The sequence below is a fragment of the Carcharodon carcharias genome, chromosome 4, assembly GCF_017639515.1.
Source record: "Carcharodon carcharias isolate sCarCar2 chromosome 4, sCarCar2.pri, whole genome shotgun sequence".
NCBI lineage: Eukaryota > Metazoa > Chordata > Chondrichthyes > Lamniformes > Lamnidae > Carcharodon > Carcharodon carcharias.
This window is the reverse complement of record NC_054470.1, coordinates 34,818,831-34,836,318: the sequence shown is the minus strand read 5'-3', so window position 1 is coordinate 34,836,318 and position 17,488 is coordinate 34,818,831.

Here is a 17,488-nt window from a genome sequence, read left to right as displayed (position 1 = left end):
GGGGCTACAAGACTGGAGTAGGAAATAAAGACTGTGGCCCTGGATCAGATATCAGTGCTTCCACATTCGGGAGATGCTCAGGGATTTATCCCGAAGGCAGTGATTGAGACAGGACCATGGGATCCACCATAGGAATTTGCATGGTGGACCCAATAGCTGGGAATAGAGCAGGTTGCAGAGCCAATGCAGAAAGAAGGGACCTTGTAGCATTCAGATCTCCGAACTCGACAAGTTGTACTACGTAGTTGGGAACTGATGAATTTGCGAAAATTGCACCAGCTGTCATCGATGGAAGTAACCAAGTAGTGTTGATGGGCCTGTGACTTGTTACAATCAGCCAACATTAACTGAGGTGCACTGCTAGGGGGCCTTGGACTTCTGACTATGCAGTGTTTCAGCTGACAGAGCTGCTGTTGAGTGTCAATAACTCTGTCATCATACAGCAGAACCTGAACATTGGCGAACTGGTTTCTCTGTGTCCATAATTCTCTAGCAGAAAAGCCCGACGAATGAAGACGTGAGTTGAGTCGTGCAGTGGCAGTGGAGAGGAAAAAGATATGATAGGGCCTCTGTGTAGTTCGTGAAGTAGGAGCTCATCCTTCAATTCCCATTCTGCCTTCTCTGCTGCCAGATTCTTGTTGGAATTCTTCAATCTCCCAAGCTGAATCACAACGTGATATCCTTGAAGCAGTGTATCACCCAGGGGCAGGATCAGTCCCCATGACAGCTGGGGGATCATCCAGTGAATGAAGCACAATGCACAACTGGAGGATAGCATCCCTCAAGGTATTATGTTGTTCATTGGCAATGATGGAAACGGCAGTGTAAGAAGTGACGCACTCACGTTCAACAAAAATAAGTTATCACTCACTTTAGATAACGTCTGCAGCAAATGAGGTGCCAACAACCTCTGGAGGGTTACATGATGTCTGGGGATGATATGTGTGTGATGGTCTGGAGATCAGCACAAGTATGACAGCTAGTTGTAACCCGTCCAATGGAGATAATCATGTGAAGTGCATATATTAGTTGATCACCAATTTGAGTTGATGCCATGACGGATGACCAAGACATAGGTGGAGAGCAGTGATATGCCTCCCAAACCATCACATGGGATGATAATGCATTCCCTGGAGGTGGAGAGGGGTTCATTGCACTGAACGATGAGCAAACCATCCCGTGCAATGGCAGCAACCTGGAGGTAGCATTTGACATCACAAATGTTGGTAAGCTTCTTTTGAAGGGCAGGTGCCTTGCAACAAGTAGGTATGGGTATGCATGTGATGAAGAAGGGAACATTCAGACTGGATAGCTAGCCATGCCAGCCTGTTGCTGGCCTTATGGAGCCTGACACAATTTTGTCAATGGATACCTGGTGAACAGTTAAATGGGAGGTCTGGTTGACGAAGGAACAGACTTGGCACCTGGGCCCTCACAGTCAGGTGCATTGCAACTTGCAAAATCCAATAGGATATTCATAGATCCAGCTAGGTATCTGACAGAGGTCTGGTAGCAACTGACTGTGCAAAAGAAGATAGTGACACAGGGACTGGCAGAAAATTCTCCCCTACAGAGATTCTCAGAGGCCTGCGCACAAGGTTTTCTGGCTGTGAGGATACAAGGATGATGCTTGGGCTGCAAACTACATGGGTTGGAGTGCTTGATAGAAGCTGCAATGGACAACTTCACAAGGTAACCAGGTGATTTGACGAACACACAGTTTGGCACTGAGAAAATTGGCAAATTTGAGTCTGTTGCCATGGGTCACAAACAAGGTGGATGTGATGCCACGGCAAACCAGAGCTTGATCAACTGGATGGGGAAGGGTAATGGTTTTAGTGGATGAAAGAGCAGATTGTGCCAACTGAAAGTTTGTGTGGAGATCATCTATTCACTCGATTCTTTCATTGGAATGCCCAATGGAAACACATTATTACAATATATCTGACCAATGCTATTAACCATATTCCATTAGTGTGATATTCCATTGGCATTCCAATGACTGGCAGTAACAGCATCCAAGGGGGCACACTGAGCAAGGACTCTTGCAGCATCTTGTAGATCTTGAAAGATCTTATGTCAGAAACATTCTCTGGCGGAGAGCAGGTAGAGAGGGTGGCCACATGGCATAGGCTAGTTTGCAAGGTGCCTGGCGCCAAATCCATCCCAGAATAGTTGTAGTCTTAGAATAGATGACAGAGTTAGAGGCAGATAGGTACATTGTGACAGGGCATGTAGTACACATTGCCAGTTGTGAAGAGGTTCTTCAGGACTGTTACCACGACAGTAGAGGTCATCTATAAGTTTGATGACTATGTCCTCCTCTAGAAGATCAGCTAGGACACAGCATTTCAATTCCTCAAGGACAGTTTCAGATCCAGGCATGTCCATGATGGATCAAGCATATACATGAACATCTTTGTAGGGTGTCACCAGTGCATTGGACTTCGTGGAATATCACACTAATGGAATATGGTTGATAGCATTGATCAGTCATATTGTAATAATATGTTTCCATTGGGCAATTGTGCTTAAGATTGAGTCAATATCTGGCATGAGCGAGGATTGCAGCTTAGCGTAACACCCGACATCAGCGAATGCTGTGACAAGTCGAAAACTCCCATTTGACTTCTTCACAGAAAATGATAGGTTCTGGTATTCCACAGTGATCCCCACATCTTCAGGCTGATCAAAGACTCCAAGGCTTTCAAGGTCATCAAGTTTCTCCCCGACATATGCGGGAAGGCGCCCCTTTCAATGTAGAGGTTGTACAGATCCCATGTTGACATTAGCCTTGAAGGATCAAGCCTTTCATTGTAATCTGGGAATGCTGGATCAAAGGTGTCATCAAACTCCTGAAGGAGCATGTGGAACTAAGAACATGTGTGCTAAGGCAGGGTGTGATCCGAATCTACATAGACAGATTGTGAAAACAGTTGATGGTGCTTATTTTTGCATTGTTTAGGAAGTGGCTGTGTCACGTCATCCTGAGAAGGTTGAGAATATTAGTTTTATGGGGGTGAAGACAGGTCATATCCAAGAAAAATGTTCATTGTTAGACAGGACTTTCAGTTCAAGGTATAGGTTTGCAATGCAAATCTTTTCAGCAATATTAGTAAAAATATGTGTAGAAGTCAAGCATTGGATAGCTTGTTACACCTTGGTCCTGAAGGAAGAGAGGTCGGTTCAGCTGCAAATGTTGTGAGGTCCACAAGATCATCAGATAGTGTCATCTCAATGAAATCTCCTAGTCAGATTGTTGTTTCCTTGGAATACAAAGTACACGGGTTCATTTCTTTCTGCATGGCCTAGAGGAAGGACAAGATCCATAAACATAGGTGGTGGAGTCACCAACCAGCAGTTGGCGTTTGGCTGGTTGAATTGACACATCACTGGTTTCCAAGAATGGAGTGTCTGCAAGCATCTCGGCATCAAGGTTTTCCATGACCAGGCCTCTGAAGGCAAAGTTGTAATGGTGTCTGGCCAGAGGGAAGTGTGTTTCACCAACAATGTGTAAAAGGGGACAAACCATCAGTCTGGTGAGGCAAATTGGGATGAACTCTTGACTGGGAAATCGAGTCTCATTGCTGTGAAAGCATGGATCATATTGCCTGTGACACCACTGTCAACGGTTACTTGAGTGGTATGGTGCTCAAAGAATGTGTCAAAATAGGGTGACTGACAAATCTGTACATGGAGTGGAGCTGATTCCAACAAAACATCAGCATGTTTCTCATCCCCTTCATGCAAACAAGCATCTGCGATGATATCATCATCATCTAGGATAGCAATTATCTTACGAGCTTTAGCCATGTGTTGGTGGTTTTGATCTTGCAGTAGATTACACTTGCTGAGGAAATGTTTATCTGGTCGACCAACTTGTTTACATAATGGGCACTCACCTAACATGTGCATAAAGGAAGGAAGTTACAGAGTCTAATCTTGTTCAGCTAAGGTGAAATGCTCCAGCGCTACTGGAAGAAGCAAGTGGCAGCGCAGAGAGCCTTGGCATCAGCGGATGCGTGAATCTCAAATAACAGTGAATCCAAGGCTCAGGACATTCCTGGTTTGACAGATGCCAGGATGCATGATGAACTCAATGAAGTACCTCTGCTTCACTGGACATGGTGGGCTAGGGTGAATGAGTTGTGGCCAACGTAGTACTGCCATGTTCTCCAATGAGGGTGACACCTCTTCATCCTCATCAAGGTGGATGATCTATCTTGGCCTCCTCCTGAGGCCAGTCCACAGCCCATTCAATTCAATGTAGTTACAATCGCAGGTCAGAGGCTAGGAATCCTGCAGCGAGAAACACACCTCCAGACTCCCCAAAGCCTGTCCACCATCTAAAAGGCATAAGTCAGGAGTGTGATGGAATAGTCTACACTTGCCTGAATGAGTGCATCTCCAACAACACTCAACGAGCTTGACACCAGCCCGGACAAAGCAGTCCGCTTGATTGGGCACCACATCCACAAACATTCACTTCCTCCACCACCAACAAACAGTAACAGCAGTGTGTACCATCTAGAAGATGCACTGCAGAAAGTCACCAAGGCTCCTCAGGCAGCACCTTCTAAACCCATGACCACTACCATCTAGAACAACAAGGGCAACAGATAAATGGGGAAACCACCACCTGGAAATTCCCCTCCAAGCCACTCGCCATCATGACTTGGAAATATATCACCGTTCCTCCACTGTTGCCGGGTCAAAATCCTGGAACTGTCTCCCTGACAGCACTATGGGTGCACCTACATCACATGGATTGCAGTGGTTGAAGAAGGCAGCTCACCACCACCTTCTTAAGACCAATTAGGGATGGGCAATAAATGCTGGCCTAGCCAGTGACACCACATCCCATAAATGAATATAAAAAAAACTACATGTGATCTCAAGAAATGGCTGAAAACATTGGACAGAGCAAAGACTATGGGCCCCGACAACATTCCGACAATAGTACTGAAGACTTGTGCTCCAGAACTAGCCGCACCCAGTACATCTAAAATGCTGGCATCTACCCAGCAATGTGGAAAATTGCCAAGGTATGTCCTATCCACAGATGTCGAATTTTAATGCAGCCATCAAAACAAAATACAATACAATGAGACAAGATGGCTGTGCCCATGAGGGTACCCTGAGCTCCCAGACACCAGAGGGCAATAGTCTAAAACAAATACAGAATTACCTGGAAAAACTCAGCAGGTCTGGCAGCATCGGCGGAGAAGAAAAGAGTTGACGTTTCGAGTCCTCATGACCCTTCGACAGAACTTGAGTTCGAGTCCAAGAAAGAGTTGAAATATAAGCTGGTTTAAGGTGTGTGGGGGGATGGGGGTGGTGGGGAGCGGCGGCGGAGAGAGAGAGAGAGAGAGAAGTGGAGGGGGTTGGTGTGGTTGTAGGGACAAACAAGCAGTGATAGAAGCAGATCATCAAAAGATGTCAACAACAATAGAACAAAAGAACACATAGGTGTTAAAGTTGGTGATATTATCTAAACGAATGTGCTAATTAAGAATGGATGGTAGGGCACTCAAGGTATAGCTCTAGTGGGGGTGGGGAGAGCATACAAGATTTTAAAATATTTAAAAATAATGGAAATAGGTGGGAAAAGAAAAATCTATATAATTTATTGGAAAAAAAAAGGAAGGGGGAAACAGAAAGGAGGTGGGGATGGGGGAGGGAGCTCAAGACCTAAAGTTGTTGAATTCAATATTCAGCCCGGAAGGCTGTAAAGTGCCTAGTCGGAAGATGAGGTGTTGTTCCTCCAGTTTGCATTGGGCTTCACTGGAACAATACAGCAAGCCAAGGACAGACATGTGGGCAAGAGAGCAGGGTGGAGTGTTAAAATGGCAAGCGACAGGGAGGTTTGGGTCATTCTTGCGGACAACCGCAAGTGTTCTGCAAAGTGGTCGCCCAGTTTACGTTTGGTCTCTCCAATGTAAAGGAGACCACATTGGGAACAACGAATGCAGTAGACTAAGTTGGGGGAAATGCAAGTGAAATGCTGCTTCACTTGAAAGGAGTGTTTGGGCCCTTCAACGGTGAGGAGAGAGGAAGTGAAGGGGCAGGTGTTGCATCTTTTGCGTGGTCATGGGGTGGTGCCATAGGAGGGGGTTGAGGAGTAGGGTGTGATGGAGGAGTGGACCAGGGTGTCCCGGAGGGAGCGATCCCTACAGAATGCCGATAGGGGGGGGTGAAGGGAAGATGTGTTTGGTGGTGGCATCATGTTGGAGTTGGCGGAAATGGCGGAGGATGATCCTTTGAATGCGGAGGCTGGTGGGATGATAAGTGAGGACAAGGGGGACCCTATCATGTTTCTGGGAGGGAGGAGAAGGCGTGAGGGCGGATGCGCGGGAGATGGGCCGGACACGGTTGAGGGCCCTGTCAACGACTGTGGGTGGAAAACCTCAGTTAAGGAAGAAGGAGGACATGTCAGAGGAACTGTTTTTGAAGATAGCATCATCGGAACAGATGCGACGGAGGCGAAGGAACTGAGAGAATGGGATGGAGTCCTTACAGGAAGCGGGGTGTGAGGAGCTGTAGTCGAGGTAGCTGTGGGAGTCGGTGGGTTTGTAATGGATATTGATGGACAGTCTATCACCAGAGATTGAGACAGAGAGGTCAAGGAAGGGAAGGGAAGTGTCAGAGATGGACCACGTGAAAATGATGGAGGGGTGGAGATTGGAAGCAAAATTAATAAATTTTTCCAAGTCCCGACGAGAGCATGAAGCAGCACCGAAGTAATCATCGATGTACCGGAGAAAGAGTTGTGGAAGGGGGCCGGAGTAGGACTGGAATAAGGAATGTTCCACATACCCCATAAAGAGACAGGCATAGCTGGGGCCCATGCGGGTACCCATAGCCACACCTTTTATTTGGAGGAAGTGAGAGGAGTTGAAGGAGAAATTGTTCAGCGTGAGAACAAGTTCAGCCAGACGGAGGAAAGTAGTGGTGGATGGGGATTGTTCGGGCCTCTGTTCGAGGAAGAAGCTAAGGGCCCTCAGACCATCCTGGTGGGGGATGGAGGTGTAGAGGGATTGGACGTCCATGGTGAAGAGGAAGCGGTTGGGGCCAGGGAACTGGAAATTGTTGATGTGACGTAAGGTGTCAGAGGAATCACGGATGTAGGTGGGAAGGGACTGGACAAGGGGAGAGAGAAGGGAGTCAAGATAACGAGAAATGAGTATAAATATAGTCTATATTGGTACGGTGCCACATCTTGTCAGCAGCTGCCAATTAAGGATGGCTGTCCTCCCCAAGACCTGCCAGCCAATCAGAGGGCCAGCAGTTCAGCCGCCTCAGCAACACCATGAGATCTGTGGCCACTGCTGAGTCTGCAGCTAATGGAATAGCATACAACAATGGATGTGCGCCCTCACAATCAGGTAATTGGGGTCTAGGGCGATGATGTTGCCATGGGGATGGCCATTGCTGTCCGGGAACCCCTATGTGAGGTAAGGAGTGCCCCCCCCCCCACTCCCCCTGACCAGAGCATGCCAGGAAGTCTCCTGGGTTTACCTAGTGGCCTCCCACACAGCAGAGTACCCCTTGCCACTGGCTAAATGTAAGTGGAGGCAGGAAGAGGCCCCTAATTGGCCAATTAAGTGGTCACTTGGCCCCTAGCTGGGAGGGTAAATATTAATTGTAGACTAAATTTAAGTAGTGTGCATCATATAAACAGATTTTACAGGAAAAAATGTTGTGCAAAATATTACAATTAACACCAAGTCCTTTTTAGAGGGTTAACCTGGACCCAGCTGTGAATGCATTCATGGATCTTTATTGTCATATCCAAAATACAAGGCTAAATTTAACTTAATCTAAATAACAATAAAAATAAATTTGCAACACATTTCATATCTCCATCTATTTTGATTTGCTGCATATCAGAAATATGTTATGCTATACTACATAAAGTTGTTTCTTCTTCCTCTCTCAAACATCTGTATTAATCTTACATCAGAAAGTAAGCGACAAAGACTGTACAAATATGATGCCCAGAGCTTATCTATTGAATTTTATTTATTTAAAAGGCTTGCTTAAATTCTCTATGAAATATTGGCATATTTTGCACAAAGATATCTCCCCCATTCGACAAAGTGTCTCATAAAACTTAGATACATCTAGCATCAACGTATAATGACATTATAGGCTCTTTAGAGGGAAAAATAGTTCAGGGTTCATTTTCAGTGCAGCAGTTTGAGCAGTCATTACAGTTAGATATAAAAACAAAAAAACTGCGGATGCTGGAAATCCAAAACAAAAACAGAATTACCTGGAAAAACTCAGCAGGTCTGGCAGCATCGGCGGAGAAGAAAAGAGTTGATGTTTCGAGTCCTCATGACCCTTCGACAGAACTTGAGTTCGAGTCCAAGAAAGAGTTGAAATATAAGCTGGTTTAAGGTGTGTGTGTGGGGGGCGGAGAGAGAGAGAGAGAGTGAAGTGGAGGGGGTTGGTGTGGTTGTAGGGACAAACAAGCAGTGATAGAAGCAGATCATCAAAAGATGTCAACAACAATAGAACAAAAGAACACATAGGTGTTAAAGTTGGTGATATTATCTAAACGAATGTGCTAATTAAGAATGGATGGTAGGGCACTCAAGGTATAGCTCTAGTGGGGGCGGGGAGAGCATACAAGATTTTAAAATATTTAAAAATAATGGAAATAGGTGGGAAAAGAAAAATCTATATAATTTATTGGAAAAAAAGGAAGGGGGAAACAGAAAGGAGGTGGGGATGGGGGAGGGAGCTCAAGACCTAAAGTTGTTGAATTCAATATTCAGTCCGGAAGGCTGTAAAGTGCCTAGTCGGAAGATGAGATGTTGTTCCTCCAGTTCGCGTTGGGCTTCACTGGAACAATGCAGCAAGCCAAGGACAGACATGTGGGCAAGAGAGCAGGGTGGAGTGTTAAAATGGCAAGCGACAGGGAGGTTTGGGTCATTCTTGCAGACAGACGGCAGGTGTTCTGCAAAGCGGTCGCCCAGTTTACGTTTGGTCTCTCCAATGTAGAGGAGACCACATTGGGAGCAACGAACGCAGTAGACTAAGTTGGGGGACCTCTCCCTGGACCATGACCCCACCACTGAACATCAAGCCATTGTTTCCAGGACTGTCACTGACCTCATCTCCTCTGGGGATCTTCCTCCTACAGCTTCCAACCTGATAGTCGCCCAACCTCGGACGGCCCGCTTCTACCCAAAATCCACAAACAGAACTACCCCAGTAGACCGATCGTCTCAGCTTGCTCCTGCCCCACAGAACTCATTTCTCGTTATCTTGACTCCCTTCTCTCTCCCCTTGTCCAGTCCCTTCCCACCTACATCCGTGATTCCTCTGACACCTTACGTCACATCAACAATTTCCAGTTCCCTGGCCCCAACCGCTTCCTCTTCACCATGGACGTCCAATCCCTCTACACCTCCATCCCCCACCAGGATGGTCTGAGGGCCCTTAGCTTCTTCCTCGAACAGAGGCCCGAACAATCCCCATCCACCACTACTTTCCTCCGTCTGGCTGAACTTGTTCTCACGCTGAACAATTTCTCCTTCAACTCCTCTCACTTCCTCCAAATAAAAGGTGTGGCTATGGGTACCCGCATGGGCCCCAGCTATGCCTGTCTCTTTATGGGGTATGTGGAACATTCCTTGTTCCAGTCCTACTCCGGCCCCCTTCCACAACTCTTTCTCCGGTACATCGATGATTACTTCGGTGCTGCTTCATGCTCTCGTCGGGACTTGGAAAAATTTATTAATTTTGCTTCCAATCTCCACCCCTCCATCATTTTCACGTGGTCCATCTCTGACACTTCCCTTCCCTTCCTTGACCTCTCTGTCTCAATCTCTGGTGATAGACTGTCCATCAATATCCATTACAAACCCACCGACTCCCACAGCTACCTCGACTACAGCTCCTCACACCCCGCTTCCTGTAAGGACTCCATCCCATTCTCTCAGTTCCTTCGCCTCCGTCGCATCTGTTCCGATGATGCTACCTTCAAAAACAGTTCCTCTGACATGTCCTCCTTCTTCCTTAACCGAGGTTTTCCACCCACGGTCGTTGACAGGGCCCTCAACCGTGTCCGGCCCATCTCCCGCGCATCCGCCCTCACGCCTTCTCCTCCCTCCCAGAAACATGATAGGGTCCCCCTTGTCCTCACTTATCACCCCACCAGCCTCCGCGTTCAAAGGATCATCCTCCGCCATTTCCGCCAACTCCAGCATGATACCACCAAACACATCTTCCCTTCACCCCCCCCTATCGGCATTCCGTCGGGATCGCTCCCTCCGGGACACCCTGGTCCACTCCTCCATCACCCCCTACTCCTCAACCCCCTCCTATGGCACCACCCCATGCCCACGCAAAAGATGCAACACCTGCCCCTTCACTTCCTCTCTCCTCACCGTCCAAGGGCCCAAACACTCCTTTCAAGTCAAGCAGTATTTCACTTGCATTTCCCTCAACTTAGTCTATTGCATTCGTTGCTCCCAATGTGGTCTCCTCTACATTGGAGAGACCAAACGTAAACTGGGCGACCGCTTTGCAGAACACCTGCGGTCTGTCCGCAAGAATGACCCAAACCTCCCTGTCGCTTGCCATTTTAACACTCCACCCTGCTCTCTTGCCCACATGTCTGTCCTTGGCTTGCTGTATTGTTCCAGTGAAGCCCAATGCAAACTGGAGGAACAACACCTCATCTTCCGACTAGGCACTTTACAGCCTTCCGGATTGAATATTGAATTCAACAACTTTAGGTCTTGAGCTCCCTCCCCCATCCCCACCTCCTTTCTGTTTCCCCCTTCCTTTTTTTCCAATAAATTATATAGATTTTTCTTTTCCCACCTATTTCCATTATTTTTAAATATTTTAAAATCTTGTATGCTCTCCCCACCCCCACTAGAGCTATACCTTGAGTGCCCTATCATCCATTCTTAATTAGCACATTCGTTTAGATAATATCACCAACTTTAACACCTATGTGTTTTGTTCTATTGTTGTTGACATCTTTTGATGATCTGCTTCTATCACTGCTTGTTTGTCCCTACAACCACACCAACCCCCTCCACTTCTCTCTCTCTCTCTCTCTCCGCCGCCGCTCCCCACCACCCCCATCCCCCCACACACCTTAAACCAGCTTATATTTCAACTCTTTCTTGGACTCGAACTCAAGTTCTGTCGAAGGGTCATGAGGACTCGAAACGTCAACTCTTTTCTTCTCCGCCGATGCTGCCAGACCTGCTGAGTTTTTCCAGGTAATTCTGTTTTTGTTTTTTATTACAGTTAGATAGTTGTATACATCAGACAAGCTACAATTTGCAATCTTAATGAGGCAGAGGGCATGCTGAGGTGATAAATGAGGACTTTTTATCTGTTGCAAACGTCTGTCACTTTCATCAGTCACTTCCAGATGGTGGTGTTCCCATGTGTCTGCTGCCCTTGTCCTTCTAGATGGTAGCGGATGTGGGTTTAGAAGGTGCTGGCTAAGAAGCCTTGGTGAATTTCTGCAGTGCATCTTGTAGATGGTACACACTGCTGCCACTGTGTGTCAGTGGTGGAGGGAGTGAATGTTTGTGGAAGGGGTGCCAATCAATCGGCTGCTTTGTCCTGGATGATGTCAAGCTTCTTGAGTGTTGTGGGAGCTACACTCATCCAGGCAAGTGGAGAATATTCCATCATGCTCCTGACCTGCACCTTGTAGATGGTGGACAGGCTTTGCAGAGTCAGGAGGTGAGTTACTTGCCACAGGATTCCTAGGTTCTGACCTGCTCTTGTGGCCACAGTATTTAGTGGCTAGTCCAGTTCAGTTTCTGGTCAATGGTAACCCCCAAGGCGTTGACAGTGGGGGATTCAGCGGTGGTAATGCCATTGAACGTCAAGGGGCGATGTTTAGATTCTTTTTGTTGGAGGTGGTCACTGCCTGACACTTGTGTGGTGTGAATATTACTTGCCACTTGTCAGCCCAAGCCTGGATATTGTCTAGTTCTTGTTGCATTTGAACATGGACTGCTTGAATATCTGAGGAATCACGGATGGTGCTGAACATTGTGCAATCATCAGCAAATATCCCCACTTCTGACCTTATGATGGAAGGAATGTCTCTGATGAAGCAGCTGAAGATGGTTGGGCTTAGGACACTACCTTGAGTAATTCCTGCAGTGATGTCCTGGAACTGAGATGATCGACCTCCAACAAAGACAACCATCTTCCTTTATGCTAGGTATGACTCCCAATAGCAGAGTTTTCCCCCTGATTCCCATTGACACCAGTTTTGCTAGGGCTCCTTGATGCCACACTCAGTTAAATGCTGCCTTGATGTCAAGGGCAGTCACTCTCTTCTCACCTTTGGAGCTCAGCTCTTTTGTCCATGTTTGAACCAAGGCTGTAATGAGGTCAGGAGCTTGAGTGACCCTGGTAGAATCCAAATTGAGCATCAGTGAGCAGGTTATTGCTGAGCAAGCACCACTTGAGAGCACTGTTGATGACCCCTTCCGTCATTTTACTGATGATCGAGAGCAGAATGATGGGGTGGTAATTAGCCGGGTTGGATTTGTCCTGCTTTTTGTGGGCAACATACCTGGGCAATTTTCCACATTGCTGGGTAGAAGCCAGTGCTGTAGCTGTACTGGAGCAGCTTGCCTAGGGGTGCAGCAAGTTCTGAAGTCTTCAGTACCATTGCCAGAAGGGCCCATAGCTTTGCACTATCCAGTGCCTTCAGCCATTTCTTGATATCATATTGAGTGAATCGAATTATCTGAAGACTGGCAGCTGTGATGCTGGGGACCTCTGGATGAGGCCGAGATGGATCATCCACTTGGCACTCCTGGCTGAAGATTCCTGCAAATTCTTCAACCTTATCTTTTGCAGTGATGTGCTGGGCTCCCCTATCATTGAGGATGTGAATATATGTGGAGCCTCCTCTTCCAGCATGTTGTTTAATTGTCCCACCATTCACAACTGGATGTGGCAGGACTGCAGAGCTGAGTGATCCGTTGTGGAATCACTTAGCTCTGTTTATTGCTTGTTGCTACCGCTGTTTGGCATGCAAGCAGTCCTATGTTGTAGCTTCACCAGGTTGACACCTCATTGTTAGGTATGCCTGATGCTGCTCCTAGCTTGCCTTCCTGCACTCTACATTGAACCAGAGTTGATTCCCTGGCTTGATGGTAATGGTAAAGTGGGGGATATGCCGATCAATGAGGTTACAGATTGTGTTTGAGTACAATTCTGCAGTTGTTGGCCCACAATGCCTCATGGTTGCCCAATCTCGAGTTGCTAGATCTGTTCAAAATCTATCTCATTTAGCACCGTGGTAGTGCAACACAACACGTTGAACCATAGAATCATAGAAAGGTTACAGCATAGAAAGAGATCATTCAGCCCACCATGTCAGTGCCAGCCAAAAAAAAAGAGATAAAAAGAAACTAGTCGCTCATTTTAATCCCACTTTCCAGCACCTGGTCCATAGTCTTGCAGGTTACAGCGCTTCATGTTCAGATCCAGGTAATTTTTAAATGAGTTGAGCCATTCAGCCTCAACCACTAATTCGGACAGCAAATTCCAGACACCTACAACTCTCTGGGTGACAAAGTTTTTCCTCATGTACCCTCTAATCATTTGACCAATCACCTTAAATCTATGCCCTGTGGTAACTAACCCTTCAGCTAGGGGAAACAAGTCTTTACTGTCTACTCTATCTAGGTCCCTCATAATTTTGTACACCTCAGACAAGTCACCCATCAGCCTCCTCTGTTCCAAGGAAAACAATTGTAGCCTATTCAATCTTTCCTCATAGCTGCAATTTTCAAACCCTGGCAATGTTCTTGTAAATCTCCTCTGTACTCTCTCCAGAGCAATTATGTCCTTCCTGTAATGTGATGACCAGAATTGTACACAAAATTCCAGCTGTGGCCTAACCAGTGTTCGATACAGTTTCATTATTACATCCCTGCTTTTGTATTCAATACCTCATCCAATAAAGGAAAGCATTCCATTTGTTTCGTTACCACCTTCTCCATCTGTCCAGCCACATTCAGGGATCTATGGTCATGCACTCCAAGGTCTCTCACTTCCTCTACCCCTCTCAATATCCTCCCATTTATTGTGTATTTCCTTGCCTTGTTTGCCTTCCCCAAATGCATTACCTCACACTTCTCCAGATTGAATTCCATTTGTCACTTTTCTGCCCACTCAACCAAACCATTGATATCATTCTGGAGACAATTGCTAAAAAATTTCATTATCAACTACACGGCTAATTTTTTTGTGTCATCTGCAAATTTCCCAATCATGCTTGCTACATTTAAGTCCAAATCATTAATGTATATAGCAAACAGCAAGGGCCCCAATACTGAGCCTTGCGGAATGTCACTGGAAACCGCTTTCCATTCACAAAAACATCCATCGACCATAACCCTTTGCTTCCTGTCACTGAGCCAATTTTGGATCCAACTCATGACCTTCCCCTGTACCCCATGGGATTTCACTTATTTGACCAGCTTTGATTTGGTGTATGTGGACTTTCAAAGGCATTTGACAAAGTATTACATAATAGACTTATTAGTAAAATTAAAACCTCTGGCAATAAATGGGCAGTGGCTAAGGGCCAGAAAGCCAGTTGTTTTTCAGACTGGAAGGAAGTGGGCAGTGTTCTCCTCCAGGGATCAATATTCCAATCATTACTCTTTTTTAGGTATATTAATGAGCAGGACTTGGGTAGACAGGGCAAAATTTCAAACTTTCCTGATGACACAATCTCACAAATGTGGTAAACAACCAGGAGAATAGTAAAAGAATTTCTGAGGCATATATAGACTAGTAAAATGGGCAGACAGATGGCAGATGAAATTTAATGCAGAGAACTGTGGCGTTATACATTTTGGTAGGAGCATGCGAGAGAGCAATATGAACTAAATGGTACAATTTTATTGGAGATGCAGGAACAAAGAGGTCTAACGGTGTGTGTACACAAATCTTTGAAGGTGACAGGACAAGTTTAGGAGGCAATTAAGAAGTATATGGTATCCTAGACTTTAACGATGGAATCAGCAAGATCATATTTAAAACAAGTTTACTGTTTTGTCTCAAAAATGATAAAGACAAGCTCAGAATCATAAATTTGAGGCGGACAGAGTTAAATAAATGAATAGCAGAACAAAGCATTCATTTCAAAATGTGATAACTCAAACAGTAGCCAATAAAATAGAATGCCAGGAGGATTTGAAAACGGGAGAGATGCAGTGAGTAGAGGGATTTAGGAGGTGCATCCCAGATTGAGGGCCTGGTGACTGAATTCTGCCACAAATGGGGGAATGGATAAAGCACAGTGCACCAGAGCTGCTGTAGGATTGACCAAGCTGCACCCATATACAGGCTGAGCTTCCTGCTTGCTATTAACCCACCCGCCCCGACACCTCCTCCGTCCTGCCCCGCCCACCACCCCGGTGCTTCCCGCAATCAGTGAGCACTGGTGGAAAAAACAGCTCACGAACACAATAAAAATGAGGCCTTCAACTGATGGCATTGGGTGGACCAATTGTGATTGCCCTACCCACCACCCACCCATGACACCAAACCAGAAGATTGGCCCGATTGTTCTCCAATCTTAATGCATGGTTCCAAGAGTCAGACCATAAATTTTAAATCTCAACTGAACTTACACCACCAACTACCATTCACTCATGGTTGGAATTTATCACACTGGTTTATAACTCAGTCCAAACATACTCTCAAATGAAACAACAACCCTTATCAGAGACCACGTGCAAGATTTAGTGGAGTCTGCAGGAGCAGGCAAGATGGTGGGTGAGCCCAGAGAATAATGTGGGAGGCTGCACAACTGACTCCTGACAGTGGGAAAACTGTCCCGGATTAAGTGAGTGGGAAGGGGTTGACGTGGAAAACTCATCCACCAGCAGCGGAGTATGAATTAGATTCATTAATGAGCTGCTAAAATCCAATTGTGCCTGAGCCCACTGGGATTTAATGGTGGCTCAGGGATGAAACGAGACTCACGCAGATCTCCCATGCCTCCAAAAAGCTGCCCAGCAAACCCTGTCAGTTTTCCCCACCAGCCTACCGGGCATGGGGGCAGGTTCCTTGTTCACAGATTCTCAGTGCTCAAACGAGGGACCTGGCTTTGGGAAGCCTGCTGAAAGCCACATCCCCTGCCCGTGCATCTGACCCCCCTCACCAGTAATCCCCTTGCCATGACCTCCATCCCACCTCACTTACCTCTCTCCCAGGGATCTAGGAACGATCCCTGCTGAAGACTCCAGTGTGTTACTGGCAGTGGCCATGGCTCCCAGTAGCGCTGCCGGTCTCTGATTATGCGGCAGCTCTCAGGGATGGAGTTTGGATCCTATTGTGGACTTACTCAAATGTGAGGCCCGGTGCTGTCCACTAAAGTGTCTGGTAAAGACTGATTACCTGGTAATTGTGTTGGGCCTCAGGTTGAAAGGCGGCATGTGGTGCCCAGAGGTTCTCCAACTAGTGGGAGGGACCCCTGATGCCACAACTAAATTCTCCTCCATAAATCAGCTCTAGTTTCTCTGAGTTCAGCATATTCCACAGAAAGACAGGAGGAGCCAATAAATCCTGGGATGTGACAAACCTGAAGGGCCAGTACTCTGTCACCCAATATATATTTATGGTGAAGAAATTGAGCTCTTGACTACTGCTGTTCTGAAGACAACCAAGGAGGATGAAATCACATTTGCTTAAAGCCACTAAAAGTTAACGAATAGTGGAAGACAAAAATTGTCCAAAATGATCCAGCACAAAAACAACTTGCATTTATATAGTACCTTTGATGTTGTAGAAACATCTCAAGGTGCTGCACAGGAACCTTATCAGAGAAAATCTTATACAACGCAGCAATGTCAACTCAAAGGTTCGGGATTTGTTTCATCCTTCCACACATATATATATATATATATGAAGCTCAGCACTCAGAGCCACTTAATGGATTTCATGAGAACATGAAACCATCTTCCAAATTTAGAAGAAGAAAACCATCTGATTTATAGACATGTGGTTTAAGATGATTTTAGCTTTTGCTGGGAGTTCTTGCTAAGACAAATGACATCATGCTGTACCTATCTATTTTTAACTCTCAAGTGGCTTCCAAATGATGCAAAACCAATTTAAATAGATGTGATAGTGTGTACAAAACACATCCGTTGAATACTGATTCTGAGTCAATTGTAAAAAGGCCCAGATTGGAAGGTAGGTTTATTTTGGTAGACTTCAATTAAATGTGGCACTGAAATACTTCCCTTTTGGGTTTCCTCTAAAATCTTTTAAATATTTTTCAAAAGCCACAAGCCCATAAACAAGGCATGTAATAACATAATCCTCCTCAAATAGATTCATTGAAAGGTAATTATCAGCTTCTTTGTGCTTGATCCAGATTCTTCATCTTACACTTCATTACAGAAAGCTCTGAGTTTTCAACCTGAGTGCATGGGCCAGGATATTGAGGTCGGCGAGAGGG